The following is a 20,758-nucleotide window of genomic DNA, read 5'->3' on the forward strand; positions in this document are numbered from 1 at the left end:
TTGTAGCACGCTCTTTTGATGCCATTTATTGTTAATAGGCTGAGAGAAGTTTGTGTTATGAACAAGTGAGGAGATCTGTGAATTGCAAAGCCGGACACATCAGAAAATCAGCAAAATGAATCAGCAGACTGTAAATAGGAGATGACACTGTCTGCCCATGCGCTCTTTGTTAGCAGAGAACCGAGCCAAACGTGCCGAGCCCTATGCTGTAGAACTAGCACTAGATTTAGCGTGGTTTGGTTGTGTCTGGCATGGTCCAGTTCAGTTGCTGTCAGCAGAGATGGGAAGTAACGAAGTACAAATACTTCGTTACTGTACTCAAGTAGATTTTTCTGATATTTTTACTTTACTTTACTACTTATTTTTATGGCAACTTTTTACTTCTACTCCTTACATTTTTACACAAATATCTGTACTTTCTACTCCTTACATTTTAAAAAATTGGCTCGTTACTTTAGTTTTGAATCATTTCAATGGAGTTACCGTTATTATTTTTCACGTCATCAATACCAAATTCAATCTAATTGGATGGGAATCTACGTTGCATTTGACGCACCACTACAAGATGAATCGACAGATTCGGCGGTATTCATTCGCGGCAAATCATTGCAGCTTTGTGGCGGTGGCGTTAGCATAGTAGTATGGACGACGAGATGATTGACAATGAACACTACGGAGATGTAGTCCTATTGGCAGACATCCATTTAAAATGTAGGCAACGGCATGAAAAAAGTGGTTTCAACTTTTACTTTTATACTTTAAGTAAATTTACAAGCCTGTACTTTGTTACTTTTACTTGAGTAAAGAAGTTTAATCAGTACTTCCACTTTTACCAGAGTATTTTTTAACGCAAGTATCTGTACTTTAACTCAAGTACGGAAAGTGAGTACTTTTGCCATCTCTGGCTGTCAGTGCTCGGACCATTCTCAGCATGGTTTGAAAAGGGTAGTGTAAAGTCGGCTTTAGGTTGATGGCGGTTTAATAAAACATCCTGTCTTAAAATCTGTGGATTTTTTTTCATTATTTTATGCAGGCCAGTTAGTTATACATTAGCCTGTACACCTAAATTAAGCCAATCATATATCAACGGTAATCTGTCAATCAAATTTCTTCAGTCATAGCATCTTGAATCATATGTTGCTGCTAATAAACACAACGGTTGCAATAAGGAATACGAATAATTTCCTTTACCACTGAGTTCCGTCCCAGTGTTCATGGGAATGGATGTTGGTGTCTTTAGCAGGCGTAGAGCTAATAGAACTGGCAGCATTGAGAGGCAAGGGCTCAAACAGGTACGGCTGTAAGCCTTCTGCACCAAACCAAGCTTCTGACACCCTGGAGTTGGGCACCACTCAGGAGAATTGGGAAATGCAACGGTTGGAACAGCCGTTTCCCTATGACTTTATTAAGCACAGCTGTCTATGTAATCATTGTTACTGACTATTCACAGACCTTCGAAAGCACAGGGTAACCCGATCTTCTGATGGCTCCCTGCAACAGAATTAGCACCATATCATAATACTCAAATCATCTCAAACTTAATGGTTTCTATAGTTAGCTAACCAAAAGAGAACCAGTGGGAATATTTTTGAGCCAAAACAGAAATGAAAAATCTTCAGGAACTGTGTAATGCCATCATGTAAGCATTGGACTTAAAAGCAGATCTGTATCAGCAAACAATTGAACAATTTCAGTGGTTTCTGTCAATAATGCCATGAAGAGAGAGCAAATACCCAACTAGAATTATGCCAGAAGCCAGTTGATGGCTTCAAAAACTGCATATTTAATAAGAGATTTTTTTACCAACAAATGTTGGTGTTGGTGTGTGAAAATGCTAAAAGATGTTGTGGATTTATACTATATGATAGATAAATGTTTGCAGTGAGATAATACATGGTAGCATCAGTGGAAACTTCCCTGAGTTAAATGCGTTTATTCAAACTATGGTGGGTGGTTTTTATGTGCCTCTTTTTTTTCTTTCAGTTTCTGGGACATCATGCATTTAGTCGTCCCCCATCACCAAACTCACACAAACACACACACACACACACATTTTGATCCCAGTGGCTCCAAGGAATTAGTCCCATTTAAGTCACCACGGCGACCCTCCCTTTCAGAGGCCTTGGAATGTGAAGCATGTCTGTCCTCGGCTTGTTTTCTAAGAGTAGACAGGCGTCCACATTTCTCCTGATGAAGTGACCCTGACCACCCAGGAGGAGCCTTTCCTCCCCAAATAACCCATAACACAATGCAGATATAGACATTTTTTTTGAGAATGGGGGAACCATTGAGCAAAATGTAGAAAACTATTAGATTATCTTTCTATAAAAACCATCTAAATTTCAATTTTATGCAAAGCAGACAAACTTTAAGTGATTACTTATAATACTTTAAGCTTTTTAAGAAGTCTTGATCACATAGGTTGTCAGATTTAATGAAGCAGAGGATTAAGTTTGAAGATTTTCATTAGGTGGCTGTGCTCCTTCCAGCAGATACAAAACCTCAAACCAACTCTCTGATCTATCTGTGTTCTCTGTTGTGTCATCACAGCAGGATTTTATAGATAACATTGATGTTTTAGTGAACCTTTAGTTGCTCCTTGTCTTCACATGTTTCCCACTTTCTCCTAACTCCATGTTAAATCAAAGAAGATCAAATTCAGGATGCAGCTAAATCAATTACTTAGCTTGTGAATTAAGCTCAATTTGGCCGTTAAATACTATGTATTTTTTAAAGTCTGCCATGAAATAGGTCAGCAGGCAAACAGCAAGGTAAAATGGAATTCACAAACCGTCTCCAACCTGCATTAAAATTCCCATATGATGCTTTTTTAAGACTTCCAAAGTCAACTGTAGGCATATATAAGACATTTATTCCCTTCACCAGCATAGAGTATTCATTTGTTACAGAATATTGCTTTCGCAGTTGCTACCTTTCCAACTGAGTGAAAAGAAACAGACTTTTACTTAAATTTGCCCCAGTGTGGGTACCACCAATTTAATGTCATTGCCCTACAGCTGCTGCAGCATGGTATCACACCATATCTGCGGACTAAGCTCTTCAGGCTAAACAATATCCATAGGCTCTTGCAAAACATCTTTATGCGAGTAAAATATTAACTGAAAAAAGAAAAGTTGCTTTCACTCTGCAAATTTTATGCACTAAAAGGGACACATTGTCTAATAGCCTCTTAACATCCACCTCATTTTGGGAAATCCTCGCCTATTTTGCATACCCAAATGCAAATAACTGAGGAACTGTAAGCCCAAATTACACGTATGATACATTATTTGAAAGCTAACACATTCTAGTTTCTGAATATATACATAAAATTGGGTGAGCAAAACTCAGACCAAGCTGCATCAGTTCAAACATGACTCAAAGTTGTTTTTTTGTTCTCGAAAATAATAGGTCTTTTTTGAACAGCGGTAATAAAGGCATACTTGCTTGTTTTTGGCTGCTTTGTCATATTTACATTTTGACATGCTGGTATATCTGTGTTAATTGTGCTTTGGTGCTCGCTGTGTCTATAAATTAAACTTGATGGTTGAATTTTTGAGAATCTAAGCTTTCCAATGATGATTAACATGTCTATATTGGTAAACATTTTACCGGTATAATTTTCATGTATTCTGAGTTATTAGTTGTAAACGCTTTAAAACGGTTTTGAGAGGCTAAACTTGGATCAGAAAGGACGGCACTCTGCCTCTCATCATCCCTCACTGATCATATTCTTGTTTATAAATGTTCCACAATATATAAGCAAAGCCATTTGTTTTGTTTCTGTTTAATTTTGATAAAGAATTTCCGGCATCGAGCTGCATCAATGTATGCTGGCCTGTAGAAGTTTCTTTTTCTTTCTTAGTTTTAATCTTCTACTGTTAATTTTGATGGTCCAAATGTAATTACATGTGTACAGAGCATCTCTCCACCCTGTCATTGAACCCATGCTTCCTTTAAGGCAACAATGACAGGTGATATATTTCGATCTCAGTTTGCCCCGGACTTTCAGAAGTGCTAAAAAATAAGCAAAACCATCAGAAGTATAACTGAATTAGACTTTTTGTAATATGATGTCCAGTTCAGCTTCTAAAGTCCTGCTCAGTCAGTATATATTTATATGAAAGAAAAATAGTGATATTGATAAAAAAAAATAAAAAATGAAATAAAATGCTTATTTAAAAATGAGTGAACTGGTTTCTAGTCTATGGAAAAAATTCAGCCCTGCTCACAATGGTAATAGATTATCTTTCATTTCTTGTTTTTTGTGGGGGTTTTTTGTTTGTTTTTTTCACCTGGCCTCAGCTGTGTTAGAGGAAGCAGGTGCAGAGGCATTAAGAGGAGCTAGAAGGACTCGGCCCAGTCTCCAAATAATAATATCATTAATGCTCTGAAAACACAGAGGAGCTGCACAGCCAGCAGGTTCTGGTCCAGGAAGTGTCTGTAATTAGGCCCAGCAGCTGGGAGTCTGGGACGTGTGTGTTTTCTACTTCTCTGTAATCTTAACTCATAAGAGACTGATGTATATCACTGGAGGATTTACTGACTTCAGATGGATTTTCTGTTTAAAGGAGAATCATTTCAGACATTTGATTAAAGACACTGTTATGTCTCAGTCAGCTATTGTGATTTAAAGCCGGAAATTGTTGGAATTTATCTTACAGAGGCCATTTGTTTTCCCCAAATTTCCTTCCCTTTTCACCTTTTTTAACAACTTGTTAGAACCCCTCTGAGATAAATAATAAAAAACACAAAAAATATATACCGGTAATAGAAAAACAGAAAAAAAAAACTTTATGATATAATAAAAAAAACTATACTACTTATATCTTTATGACTTCAGGGAAACAATGAGGCTCTGCCAAGACAAACACACTCCACCCACTCCCTTCTTTTTTTCTTGAAGTCCTCCTGTTCCAAGAACAGCAACGTTAGAGGATGCCCTGCCCTGGATCGATAAAAAACGCCCACAATGTGTAACATTTGCACTGCAATAGAGCAAATTCTCAAGAAAAAATTGAGACGTACTAGAAGGAGGTCTAAATGCTGGACGTGGCTTTTGAAGGCTGTAATCCAGGACATTGCTGCATTTCTTCTCGCTCTTTCTCTATCTCATTGCTTGTGTTGCAACTTCCAAAAGAATAAAAATTAATGGCACTATAGTGTCTTCCAAAATAAAAAAAAAACAAAACAAAACAAAAAGAATCACAGAAAAAAAGTCAATCAAACTGATAGGTTGAAATGAATCTGATATGGCTGAAAGTGAGAGAGGATTCTAACTAAACGCGTGTCATCAATCAATGGCAGATGACAGCACTGCTCCTGTTTTATTATCTGGACTTTCAGGTAGTGTTCACAGGTTGGCTCAGAGATCGGAAGAAAAAATTGTTTTCTTTTTCATTGAATCTAAATGCAGGCAATTTATCAATGAGGATATTTCTGGAAGCCACACTTTCTGCTGAAAAGAAACAAACGGCTTGTAGGCTCCATCATCTAGCTTACCCCAAAATCTGAACTTCAACTGTAGACTTTAGCCAGATTTTATTTGTCATTTTGTTTACATAAGTGTAAAACAAAAAATCTCCATGGAGTGAACTGGGAACTGAGTGAACTTTAACGAGTTTCATTTTTTATTTAGAAAAAAATTTATATATATATTTTTTTTACCTTTGATATAGTAGCACTTATTTAGAAGGCAACTCTTAAATAAAGGAAGTTAACAGACAAAACAGTAGTATAACACTCACATACGGTCAACTCTTGAGTCAAAATTAAACAAAAGTTAAAACAACAAAGCTTTTGTTTTTCAGGGGGCAATATTACGCAGGGAGGTAAGAATAATAATGACCCTGAAATTAATACTGCACATTGATGCTATTAACTATTTCACTTTCTGTTTTGTTTGTTTGTTTTTTTTTATTTTTATTTTTGTTCCACCTTGAGTTCCTGTAGTAGCACCCCCTGCAGCATCTGGAGCATCATGGTCCGTGCTAAGAAGCGGCCATTCTTTGAACATCTCTAAAGTAAATCATCACAGAAAGTGGCAATTTAACCAGTTTACTCTCGACTTTTACAATGTAATTTTCTAGTGAATGAAGATTTCTTCATTCACACTGTCACTGACATGGCGTACAACAAAACTGATAAAACTGATTAGCTCAATCAAGTATAAAATATGAACCAAAACTTCCATGCTGCTCAGATGTGGGGTGATAGCTTTAAGTAGGTTATATGAGAATGAGAAAACAGAAATTAATCGACTGAAGTTGGCCTATATGACTGATAAACCTCATGGTGCAAAACGTAAAACATTTTAATCTAAAAAACTCACACAAAGAGAAAAGAGAATTAGGAGAAATGTATTGATACAATTACTTTGTCTTTGGCACTCAGACCTCGGCAGGAAACATAGCGCTTAGTTTTGATAGATATGCATGAACAGCTCATCCGCCACCTGCACACAGGAGCAGAGAGGTGCGTATCGGAGGCCATTTAAGATGATCTTTGGATGCCGATTGGCTTTCGTAGAGGTGTGGTTTAAAGCTGATTGGCGGTCTCGCAGGTTGATGTATGAAAAACAATGAGTTTCTTCAGTTAAACTTCTGCCTAGGTTCCATATATAAGCTTTCTGATGCCCAGAGCGAGGCAGTGGGTAAGTTATCAGGATATGGGCTTAATGGTAGGGCATCTATTTAATACAATTACTAATAGCTACAAGTAGATTTTAGAATTTGTTTTTACAATTCTTATTGTAACATACAGAGTGCCAATCAACCAGGCCATAGGTTATTTATAAAATCCCAATTCAAAGTATAGCACTGCTTGTTGCCTGCGCTGGAATTTTTTGGTTCGTTCATGTACTGCAACACAGAGGCCTCTTTATGTACTATAACATAAACATACATTCACCTCCAAGTAAAAAATTGTACACCAAGCATTCATCTCGATAATTTTTACTTAGTGCTTTATGTGCCTGAAATGAATTTTTGCACCAGGCTCTATCAGCAGACATAAACATGCATAGAAGCAATCTGCAAGCATCTTAAATGACCTAAATGTAAACTTGAGCAATGGCAAATATACAGATTACATACCGTATAAATGTTTCTGTCTCTACAGATAAGAGCTTAAGAATAGAAAGGCTTTCACTAGGATCAGTATTATTATTGCTTTGTACTCACAAATCCATTTACTTGGCAGAGAAATCTGAATGCCTCAGTAGGTTGAGCTGTTGTTTCATTGAACACCATATAGTATCCCTCTTGGCATTAAATATTTTTGGGTGTTTTTCACATTTGTTGTTTGCCCTTCTCTCTTTTCGGCAACTCTACCAAGTGTACGAAGAACAAAATGCAAAATAAACTAAGACTACACAGCTAGTGATATACTGAAAAATAAATGAAATTCCAAACCCAAACACTTGATTTGATGGGGAGAGAGAAAAGTCATTTAGAGCAGAGGTCTTCAACAGGGGGTCCGCGACTCCTAGGGGGTCCACAGAGGTACTGCATGGGGGTTGCAAAAGTTTTCTATGATTAGACTTTTTTTATATTTCCCCCTGCAATTTTTTGCAGTCTTGCAAATGTCTTTAAATCCACATTAACATGAATTCAACACACTGTAGAAAATAGATAAATGGAGGCAGAAGATGTCTTTCAGTCATCAATGCACACATTCAGTGACACACAGGAGCTCTTTCAAGCTGGGCACCGTTTCATTCACTACACCTGTCCCATCAACCAGGAATCAGAATCATAAATACTTTAATAATCCCAGGGCGAAAAAACTTTCATTACATTACTCCATCTGTAATAGAGTGACTATAAGACCAGTTTGATATAATACAATTTCATACCATATATATAATTGGGGGGCTCGCTCCATCTCGCCATCCGTTTGGGGGTCCTTGGCCTGGAAAACATTGAAGACCCCTGATTTAGAGGATGCAACAAAAACTTTGTTTCAAGATCCGAAAAAAGTATATTGAAATATGTAGATGACAAGATGTGAAACAGTTTAAGAGATATCAATTCTTTGTAAGTTACATAGGTCTAAGGATCAGGAAGATGAAGTTTCACCCAGCTACAGTATAGCCATCCCTGCGTCTTCATCACCCACATTACTCATATACTGTTATGTGTGGGACCATGACGCCCACACTATTCAGCAAAGCATCAAAACAAGATATATGTTAGGCACCAGCTGCAAACAAACTGCCCACAAACAGAGTGCCCACTTATCTGACCTCATTCCACTACACAGCTTTAAAGACAAAACCACCCACAGACTGAAAACAGAAAACTGGACACGTTGTCCAAGATTACATAATTTGGAGAATTTATGTAACAAGGCAAAGTCAGTCAGCTGGAAAAGCCATTTTTTTCCTTCATCCTACACACTATCTTACTATTTCCTTTTACAGGATAGATAAATGGACTGTGCGTCAGACCCTGTTTAAAATTTTTTTTTCAAACCTTTTGATAACTTGATAAACCCTCCATGTTTCACACATATTTTCACACATATTTGCCGAAAACCCGTAAAAATGCTGCCTGATGGAGTTCAGAAGTTTTGCATCTTAAATGTCTAAATACACTTTAAGTCACCAGGCTTTTTTTGTCGCAAAAGTATAAACACATAATCCTATTGTGTTATTGTGACAAAGCTAATCTATTTAAAAACATTGCAAGCTTCAGTTGTTTGCTGATCAGCGGGGGATAATTAGCAGAATCTGTGGCCAAACCAGGATGTCTGGGCCTGTTTGACCTCTTAACACACACCTGATTTTAAGTAATCCTCACCTTCTGGCATTCCAAAATGGAAAGCAAATAACTAATGAACTCTATGCCCAAACTGATGTGACTAAAACACAGCCTAAACTGCATCAGTTCAAACATGACTCATAGTTGTTGTTTTTTTCTTCTCGGAAATAATAGGTATTTTTTGAATAGCAGTAACAGAGACATGCTTGGCAATAGGCATGTGTCATTGAATACCATTTATTCTGTATCATGTCAAACACAACTGAAAAAAATCTTAGACCTCTAGGTATAACAGTTCCAGAGCTAAGGGACTTTTATTTTCTGGTGTCACCAGTGTCTCCAAACCTCTCCAAATGTGCCAAATTATGCCAAATTATACCAAATTGCTTTTAAAAAACAATTTTACCCAAAAGATCTAATGGAACCATTTTGATGGCCACAAAACATTTTTTAAGCTAATGTTTTTTGTTATTCTTCTAACTTCCCATGTTATTATCTAACAGTATGCAATGATCTAGTCTTCTGCTGAGTTTGAATTTAGGGGCTGTGTCCTCCGAAGGCCAGATTCGTCGGCTGATGACGTCATAGTGCGGCGCCGAGGCCTGTTCAGATCGGAAGATTCCTCAATATATGGCTGACAAATTTAGCCTTCTTTTCGTCCATTTTGAAGGACGGGTTCCGTATATCCTACGTAGCCTTGTGTATCCCCTGATTCATTGCGCATCCAAGAAAGCCGGCTGCTCCGTGCCTAGAGGAAAAAGATAAATGGCGCCAAACAGTGGTAAATGTTGTAAGTGCAATTTGATCTATCAAGTATGTGAATAGTTCCTAAGTATAGAACTAGTCTAGAATAAATGAAAATAGTTGCCAGCCATCGGGTGGATGTTAGGAGGCTAAGGTAATGCCGCATGGATGAAAGTTCAGATTTTGACTAGAATGGTCTAAAACCTTTATTTTGTTATTTGATCCGTTCAGATGTGAGTTTCCATGTGCACTTTGGATCAAAAACATGGTTTTCTTGCAGAGTGGAAAATGCTTTGCTTTAATAATTTATTGGAAACTCATTCATGTCCTAAAGAGAAGGAAAAAAAAGGCCCAGAGCATCACACAAATATCACTGATAGAAATATTTCCTTCTATGACAGGACAACATTTTTTATGTTTATATTTAATTTGGGTTCTTTAGTAACCTCCTGGTTAAGTTGTTGATTTGCTCTTTGAGTAATTTTGTCAGCCTTCCCTGAAACGTTTCAACCCTATTCAATGTTTGAATTGAGACGTTTTGAGCTGGACGCTGCGCGAATTGAGGGTAATGCTTTCCAGATTGATAGATGTAATTGTCTGTTTCTCATCAGTTCTTGAATCCTATGTTGCTTTTTGGATCTTTCAGCCTGATTGATGTTGTCAGACAGGCTGTATCTAAGAATATTTTTTTTCAGATCAGGGAGTTATTAGGTCAATCATAATTAATTAACTTGAACAAAGAGGGCAACTACTTTTTTAATAAATTAAATCGTCTGTTTTGTGTGTGGAGTTTTAGTATGAGTAATTTTAAAGTAAATGTCCGCTCACAATGACTTGTTTATTTTGAAGGAATAGTACACCCAAAACATGATTAGCCTTCATTTTCTACTCACCCCCATGCTGAACAACACTCTGGAGTACTTTTCTGATATCTCAAATGCATCTGGAGATCTGGGAGGCTTCTTGCTGTCTGCTGACATTCAAATAATGGAGGTGGCCAGCGCCCAAGGCAGAAAGGTCAATAAAAGTCCACAAAAAACGTGTCAATATTCCTCCATACTGCTCATCCAATGTATTCCAAGTGTCCTGAGTGGGTAGCGTCCATAATTTACTCGAAACGAAGTCATTTAGAATGTTTTTAGAGAATAAACAGTAGTGTATAGGATTTCCTAAAAGCATGTTCACGAGTCTACGGAAACCGCGGCAGATCAAACCAGACGAAAGTGCGCATTCAGCGTCTGCTCTGCCGATAATGCAAGCGTAGAAGAAGAAATGTGCTGTTTACCTGTGCAAAGAAAGAAACAACGAAAGAAAAATGTCTGAGGACTTCAGGAAGAGCATGAGTTCTTTGCCGAGCTGAATGCGCACTTTCGTCTGGTTTGGTCTGCCGCGGTTTCCGTAGACTCGTGAATGCGCTTTTAGGAAATCCTATACACTACTGTTTATTCTCTAAAAACATTCTAAATGACTTTGTTTCGAGTAAATTATGGATGCTACCCACTCAGGACACTTGGAATACATTGGACGAGCAGTATGGAGGAATATTGACACGTTTTTTGTGGACTTTTATGGACCTTTCTGCCTCGGGCACCATAGACCTCAATTATTTGAATGTCAGCAGACAGCAAGAAGCCTCCCAGATCTCCAGATGCATTTGAGATATCAAAAAAGTACTCCAGAGTGTTGTTCAGCATGGGGGTGAGTAGAAAATGAAGGCTAATCATGTTTTGGGTGTACTATTCCTTTAACACAAAAATAATGTAATGTTGACGCCCTGCCATGTCAAGACCCAAGGTAGACATCATAAAACATCTTTTGAGATCAGAAATGAATAGCAATAGATAAGAGATAACTAACATGAGATTTTGTATTTCTTGCAAATGATCCCGAAGCGCCAATTGTTTTTTATTTTTTTACTCTGACCCAGATCAGCCCTCTGATTGATGCTTAAAGATAAAATATCTGACAAAGACCTCTGCAGTGTTTTTGAAGGGTGAGAGGGGGGAGAAGGAATTTGGCTTTTTGGACAGAAGTAAAACAAGCCACTCTCACTCCTGCTGCTAAATCGCCCAAAGGATATGAGTGATTGATTGTTGTTGTAGCCTTTAATGCAACGTTCAGGGAATAGATGTTCCATTCAGAGCAGAACGCTGGGAAAATACTTTCTCTCTGAGGAAAGTGAGAGAAGTTCTTGTTTTAGGGGTGCAACACTTTATACGATACTATGGAGACTTACAGCACTGAACTTTGAGCCTCTATCTCAGAAGTAAAGCGTGACTAAAGAATCTGATGCTTATCTCTGTGAAGTCTAAATATTAGTAGCATGGTAAAGAAATGAGTGCTTCTCTTCATATCTGCATTTATTGGAGAAGGGAGACAGTTCATCTCATTAATCTCATGCAACTTTGCAAGCTTTCTGTCAGTTTTTTGTTTTAATCCATCAAGAGAGCGAATTTATTACTCTGTTAATACCATGAAGTCTCTTTTATTCGTTTGTAGTTCCATTTTAATTCCGTTCTTTTTTCAATTACAAGTATCAAAATGAACATTGCTTCAAAATATAACATGATTAACTTGCTTCCATATTTTAACTTGTGGTCTGTGGTTTCTACCTGGCATTCTGTATACTCTTTGTTTGTTTTTTGATTCCTTGCTGCCTGTAATGATCAATATTTACATCAATAAATAGTAGTTATGTTTGTAGCTTTAGTTCAGTGAAATGGCTTTGTCTCTGTTTTGACTGTAGATTTGTTTTTTCAACTAAAGTGAGAATTGCACATCATGGATTCCAGGTAGCATACATAAAAATAGTATAAATCAAGAAGATAGTACCATGTCTTCCACGTGATACCGGCCCTGCCCTTCACCTGGAAGAGAATAGGTTTTAAATACGGTATACTGAAAATGATTTTTCATTGAGATTATGCTCTTCTACATATTTCTTTTCTTTTTTTTTCCTTTCTCATGTTATCAGCATTTGTTCTTTTCTCTTTAGGGAATTACATCTTGACAACCCCCCTTTCAGTAAGTCAGGGGACGCCTCTGTGTCTGTGCAGGAAGCATAATTAGCCTCATCTTCCTCCGTTCGCCGTCTCCTTCACACTGCCCTCGATCCTGCCTGTGGCACTGTTTGTAAAATACCTCTCCTCATTGGGAGTCAGTTTCTTAGCTCCTTCATGACTTGCCTGCATAACAAAGAGTTTAGCTCTTCCTCTGGAAGAGATAGATAGTACCTTCTCAATGTCATTCTCAAGGAATTTCAATAACTCTTAGAAATGGTCTTAAAGTATCCAGAACGTTTAAGCGAGCTGTGGTGACTGTTTTGATAGGTTTCATCATTTATTGCTGTCATGGAAACATCTTAATAACTTTACTGATTTAGAATTTTCAGCATGTTTTTATATTTCTTATCGGGCAGATCATAACATAACTGAAGCAAGGTATAATACAGTTCAAAATATTTTCAAGGGTGTATAAATTAAATAGTTCCTCTCTCCATCATTTTGTTCGTGTAATCTGTCAGCCAGCTGTATGTCAGGATCAAAAGCAGAGGAATCCCCTAAACACTATAATGCAGATACACGATGATCAGCATTAAAAAAACTCCACACATGGCCACACATGTGGATACACCCCGTTTACTGAAAGAGAAACCCTAAAAGGTAATACAAAATTTAAATTCTATGAAAATGAACAAGTCAAAGTCAGATATTGCTTTTCCACTATGCTTTAACAGAACAATTTCAAAAAATTAAATAAAAAAGGCCTGGACAAAAAGTATGGTACTGCTAAAAACAGATAATTAGGATTAAAAAACAAATATGCGTCAAAGGTGTTTTCAATCTTGTAATCAGTTAATGGGCCTATATATAGGGCTACAGGGAGTCACTGTGTGTCATGGTTTTGATTCTGTCCAAGTTTTATCATTGGTCTTATTTCCATTTTTGTGTTCTAGTTATTTTGATTGTATATGAGTTATTTAGATATTTCTTGTTTGACCTCTTGTGTCAGTTTCCTTTTCTCTCGCTCCCTTCTTGCCTCCTCTGTTCACACCTGCACCCAATCTGCTAATTAGCCTGGTCTTTGTTTCTCTCTCCCATTTATTCTCCTCCTGTTCAGTCATGCTTAGGTGGTTTGTCATAATTTCTTTGCATCCTTCGTTGTGAGTATTCCTGGTCTTCAGTATTTTTGGAATTTTGTGGATTTATGTTTTTGGATTTTTGCTTCTGTTACCGTATTTTCACGACCATAAGGCGCACCGTACTAAAAGGCACAGTCTCAGTTATGTGTGCCATTACTGTATTTAACACACACATAAGGCGCACCGGATTATAGGGCGCGGGCTTTATATACCGGTACATATCCTCTACCCTCGTTTAAATACCTCTAAAGCACATACCTGGTCTTTTATACACAATCCACGCCCACACTTCCCTCTTTAACGTTCTCATGGTGGTCTCAGCAACGTCCGCAGTAACAACACACATAGGGCACACTGCACTATAGGGCGCGCCACACATTTTTAGGGAAAAAAAAGACATTTATATGCGCCTTATAGTCGCGAAAATACGGTACCCTTTTTGTTATTAAACCTTCAAGTAACCACCTCAAGCTTTTGTGTCTGCATTTGGGTCCTGTCAAACCTCCACCAAACTTGACACCATGCTGTTTCGTGACATGGTGTGTACCACACTCAACATGGACCAGATGATGCAAAGGAAAGAGTTGTCTCAGGAGATTAAATTAAAATAACAGACAAGCATGTTAAAGTTATATGCTATTAGACCATCACAAAGCAGTTTGAAGTTCTTTGGATTGAAATTACACATATTTAGCAAAAAACTAACATCCATGGGACTATTGCCAACCTCCCTAGACATTGCTGCAGGAGCAAAACTGATAACTAAACAAAAGGTGAACTGAGGGGAGCAGAAGTCTCACAGACAGTAACAAGAATTGTTTAATTGCAATGACTCGCTTTAAAGTGTTGTGCATGCAACCATCCCTTTTTCTCCAGGTGTGTTTCACGAGTGTAAGCAGTGTCTGATTTTATTATGTTAATTTTGCCTATTTTCAGATGTAACTTGTTTCCCTGGCCGTTGTGGGTTTTTTTTCTGTATTAAATGAAGAGTATCAAATAAATTTTTATAGTATGTATCTTTAAGCTAACCTTGTTTGGAGTAAGCTATGAGGCTTTACCATGTCTATTGGTTAAAAAAAGGTCTACAGCGAAGTCACTATCATTAGCTAATTAACTCGCCGTCGATCAAATAAAACAAAAAACATATCTGTTGGAGCAAAATCTGGTCCGTACCTTGTAAGTGTTCCAAATCTTTTGAGAGGGCTTTAAATCTTCCAAAGTTATATACTTTGAAAAAAACTTTGAAATTAGATTTTTTTATTGAAGTAATTATCATTAAAATAATAAAGAGGCAGCTAAAAGTCTTCTGTGTAGTAGATTTATACCAAAGTTCCCCTTTTAATTTGTCATTTATATGTAAATGCACCTCTACTGAATGGTAGAAACACATTCTGGGGTTCCTGATTATATCACAAATTAAATTCTCAAACAAAATAAAAAATCTTATTTTTTACTTTTTATTTCCAGAGGTTTTAATTAAATTCCATTGCTGCCTGCCTGTTTGTCAATTTGTATCTTTAATATCCAGGGTTCGGCTGAACATGACAGATAAATGCATTGGTTTATAATAAAAAATCTCATGATTCCATTCAGCTTGGAATTTTTCACTTTTTCAAACCTTTTGCTTCTCCAAGCCTTGTAAAATAATTTTTTGAAAAGCCTAGGAAACATATTGTACAAATGAATGGAATTAGAAGAAAATGCTGTTTTTAGCTGTTTTTAGGGGTCAGAAATAACACAGGGACTTTTTTTAATAGAATGAAAATATCAGGGAAATAAAAGACTTGTCTTCAACTGAATGGACTAAATGCAGCAGGGTGTATTTGGTCAGTCATTCCAGTTCAGCTATACTGAGTGTAGAGCTACAATATCCTCCTTCAATGGCATTCCTTCAGTTTCCTGTAAATAAAGGTCCATCGCAACAAGATCTATCCCTTTTTGACTAAAATTTACATTGAAACAAATTTCTAAAGATATGATTTAGTTATTACAGTCAGGATGATTTATACTCATCCCTAAGAATAATCACCATACCTAGATTGCTAGATTAATATTTCCACCATCATCCATGAACCTGGCTCAATGTTCTGCATGCCGGAAATCACATGCTATGCATGCTCGTCTGCTCTTCAAAAGCAGAAATGATTGCACTTAGACCCGACAGCAGGAGGTTTAATATGGCCTTTGCAGATCAAACATCCTTCACTGCCTCCAGGCGTCGGGTACGCCGTTTCAAACATTTCAAACTCACCCAGTAAAGCATAAATATGTAGCCATGCATCTGCAAAGCAACACACTCTGATCTAAAAGCTGGAAAAAAAACTTAACCAAGAGGGCAGTGAAGAATAGGCTGCTTTTACAAAAACAACAAAAATATCATCTTTAATTAGAAGTAGCGTAAGTTCTTCGAGCCTAAAAATCTTCCGCAGACTTTAATAACTATACTCAGCAATTTGCTTTACATTTTATATGTGGGTGAAAACAGAAAAACAGACAGGCTTAAAGAACCTTAAACTAGTCTCTTTGCCCTAAAATTGACTGCAATTGTATCTACTGTGTGTGAAATAATGCAGAAAGCTATAAATACAAAGTGAGATTTAAAAGCTTTGACAGCTGGTGGAGTCTGGTCAGCATGCCTTAGGTTGCAGCCATTTGTTCACAGTGTTATATTTGACAGGGGATTTGATTTTCACGGTCCACTCTGTCACAAACAGAGGCCTTCGCTCCTCCCTCTCTGTGCCCTCTGTCACTCCCATGACTTATATAACTCATCTTATCAGTTAGGACCTCTGACATCTACACATCCAGGAGCAATTTTCAAGATCTAAGGATCAGAATGAAATACGTTAAGGCTGTGACTCGTACATGCCTGCCATTAATGGGTCAGTCATTACATAACTTATGTCTTGAACTTGATCTAGATGAGTTTATATGATATCTGTTGACCCCAGGGAGATGAGTTATGTCCTCACATTTATGTGTCATACATTTCAGAGTCACATCACATCATGACGTGAAGGTTAAGTACAGATATTTCAGTTTGTGTTTGGTTTCACTGCAGTAAATATTGTGTATATGATTTCTCTAATTGCATTGCACACAAACTGCACTATTTTCACACTTATTTTATTATTTTAAAAGCTAAAACAGAGCAGAAAAAGGCCTACTCACATACATGACTTTATGCATTCCTGACTCTGTTTGTATTACAGTCTTTTGATTAGAATATAGTGCTATTTTGGCTTATTATATTTTTTAGCAGTGTTTTACACTGTGTTTTGCCTTATTTTGTAAGAACACAACATGCTTTAGTGGATATTAATGTTAACAAGACCATGTAACAGGAGGTATGATATTGTGCATGCACTCAATAAGTAAACAACAAAGCAACAGGTCAACACCCGGCGGAGGAGAGAAGAAAAATAATAAATACATCTATGATAAAATGTTTAAAAATTACAAAGAAATATTTAATGCTCAGATATCATTTAATTGGAATGTCAATTTCACCTGAAGCGTACAGTAGCTGTAGAAGCATTTAGGTTTTTTTGTGAAGTGGATCGATAATTAGTACAAACTGCATGGCCCACACCAATTTTTATGTCTTCTGATCATCGAACCCTTGAAGTATAATGTTTTCATTTGAAGACAGATATATGTATTGTTATTACACTCATACAAGTCTATGCCCCTTAAACATATAACCATCTGAAAAACCGGGTCACCCTGTATTATCTAGTTGCATAATATAAAGTCCCATGATCATACAGCAGGATTATGACACCAGGAATTAGCTCAACCAGACAGCTGCATCTCCTGTCAACAAGCTAACATAGGACCAGATTTTAATATCCATAGTGGGTGCATGGATGGATGCATGAATGGATGCATGAATGGATGAATGAATGGATGAATGAATGCATGCTTGGATGAATGGATGGATGGATGGATGGATGGATGGATGGATGGATGGATGGATGGATGGATGGATGGATGGATGGATGGATGGATGCATGAATGGATGAATGAATGGATGAATGAATGCATGCTTGGATGAATGGATGGATGGATGGATGGATGGATGGATGGATGGATGGATGGATGGATGGATGGATGGATGGATGGATGGATGGATGGATGGATGGAGAATAGGTGGATGGATGGAGAATAGGTGGATGGATGGAGAATAGGTGGATGGATGGAGAATAGGTGGATGGATGGATGATGGATGGATGGATGGATGGATGGATGGATGGATGGATGGATGGATGGATGGATGGATGGATGGATGGATGGATGGATGGATGGATGGATGGATGGATGGATGGATGGATGGATGGATGGATATACAGAAAGTCAAATCGGTCAAAATTAAACTCCTTGCTGTGATTCTTGATAGCATCTAATAATATCTTATAATTAATTATCCCATTAAGCTCTAAATAAATTCAATCAAAGTTTACATTCATTGTCTGATCTGACTTCTAAATTTGTTTTGGGGTAAATGAACTGAAAAATCGACCAGTTGTAACTCAACCTGAATCTGTGTGGTAAATTTATCTTGCAGTAAATCTAGTCCCAGTTTCCCACTGATAACCATTAAGTTTCAGTATCCCTTTTATATTTTCTTAGCTACACTTTATTCATTGCTGTTGTTAGTTGTTGTTTTTATTTTATTTTCATGCTTCTTTCTTCTAGTGCCCGACTTTCAGTGACACTGAAGACATCGAAAAAAGTCCAGCAGTTTTCTTGTCTTTTTTTAACCATCACATCATGACAGAATGTGTTCTTGGTCCAGTGGGATCAAAGCTCCTCCTGACAATGGATCTGTCAGGACTGGGCTTCAAGGCTGTCAGTCAGAACTGATGGCTGGAAGGAATCCCTTTTTAAATTCCTGAGCAGCTAAAACCAGAGAGAAAATCCATCTAAAACATTCTCTAGTTTCTTTAAAGTTGCCCAGAAGGCTCAGGCCAACGCAATTTAAATTCAATTTGATTTTTCTTTTACTTTTCATTTTCAGCTATGATTTCTTTTTACTGCTTTATGAACAGTTTAAGCATGTGCAGACTTTGATTTAGCAGTGCTCCATATTTGCCCTCTGAACTGATTCATATAATTTCTTAAAATGGCCTCAGTCATTGGTCCTCCATACAGTCAATACTGAGGCTGAGTCAATTCCTCCTTTTAAAGTTACTTAAATTATTGTCATGTTTGTTCTTCCAAGCCTAGCTTGAAAGTGCAGTAACATAAGACACTGCAGTGCGGCATGATGGGTAAGTGTTTCTTTTAACTTACCAATTATGTTCCTGCAATCCCGTTTAACTGTTTCTCACTGTTTGTTTGTCCTTTGCCAACTCTAATTCTGCAGGTCAGTTTTAACATGTTTCATCCTTGGTTAGCTACAGTAGCTCAAGAAAGTTAATGCTGAAACAAAGTGTTGCCTAAATGGCAGGCCGCTTTATCTGCTTTTTTATATATGGATCTGCTAAACATCCTTTTAAATTTGTTCAGTATATCTCTAGTTAGTTTAAATAAAAGCAACATCAACAATCCAGCAACTCAAGCCCTGTTGCAATTTTCTTATAAGTTCCAACTTTTGGGACAATTTAAGTAAAACATGGCATTTTGAAGCAAAACGCAGTTTTTAAAAGCTTACAGCTTTAAAGAAAACATTTTTTTTCTCTTTTTTGGACCATCCTTTTTTTGCACATCATTTTGTAAATGCTGTTTAATTCAACTGCAATCTAATTCTTGTCGTAAACTTCTATGCAACAGAATTTCGTTTTGTATGCACACTGTCTCACTCTGAGTCACAATCTGAATAAAGTCACATGCCTGCATGCCAGGCAGCAGACAAGTTGCAGATCGGAGGCCTTTTAAGATGAACTTTAAATGCCGATTGGCTTTCGTGGAGGTCTGGTTCAAAGTTGATTGGCTGTGTCGTAGGTGGATGTAGGAGAGGAGTCAGTTTCTTCAGTAGAACTTTCGCCTAGGCTCCATTTAACATTTGGCTCAAGGCACAAAGAATGGCCATTTTTACGGACAGAAACTTGCTCTATCAGAAACTGTATTGGAAAATAATTTTGAACCTGTATCATTGTATAGTATGACTGCAGATATTGAGTCACAACCAAAGATTTCTTCACGATCTTGCTACAATGATAGTCATTAATCCATGATGAATTGCAGAATATAAATTAGTCATTCTGAAGAGATCAAATCCAGTTCAAAGGTTTACTTAAAGACTCTGTGTAGTTTAAAATGTACTTACTTTTGCATAAAATAACCAGCACGTTTTAAAACAACAACTTCTCCAGGACTCACAATCATTTTGATTTGAGCTCAGATAAGTACTAATAAATTGTTTTCAAGAATGAAAAATAAAACATGCCTTACCTTAGCAAAATTAGAATGAAAAGGATTAATTCTGCATGAAAAAAATCATTCCAAAAATTGGAATGACATAGACTAAATTAAGAAATTAGGCTGTGATTTTACAGCTAAACTGGTTATACATTAGCTCAGCTCAGCCATCCATCCATCCATCTTCCTCCGCTTATCCAGGGTCGGGTCGCGGGGGCAGCAGCTTAAGAAGGGAGGCCCAGACTTCCCTCTCCCCAGCCACTTCTTCTAGCCCCTCAGGAGGAACCCCAAGGCGTTCCCAGGCCAGCCGAGAAACATAGTCTCTGAAGCGTGTCCTGGATCTTCCCCGGGGCCTCCCCCGGTGGGACGTGCCTGGAAAACCTCACCAGGGAGGCGTCCAGGAGGCATCCTAAACAGATGCCCAAGCCACCTCAACTGGCTCCTCTCGACATGGAGGAGCAGCGGCTCTACTCCGAGTCCCTCCTGGATGACCAAGCTTCTCACCCTATCTCTAAGGGAGAGCCCAGCCACCCTACAGAAGAATCCCATTTCGGCCACTTGCATCCGCGATCTCGTGCTCAGCTCAGTTCAATGGAAAATTAAAAAAGCAAAGCCTAAACATAGGCTTTAAAAAATACTCCAACTTTAATCTCCACCTTTTGATCATTGTGTTTACCTTGTTTTATTACACAAAAATGTCACTAACCTGAACTTTCTCACAGTGACAAAAGGGCTGAATATATTTATG

The sequence above is a fragment of the Cyprinodon tularosa genome, unplaced genomic scaffold, assembly GCF_016077235.1.
Source record: "Cyprinodon tularosa strain WSP-4 unplaced genomic scaffold, ASM1607723v1 ctg249, whole genome shotgun sequence".
NCBI lineage: Eukaryota > Metazoa > Chordata > Actinopteri > Cyprinodontiformes > Cyprinodontidae > Cyprinodon > Cyprinodon tularosa.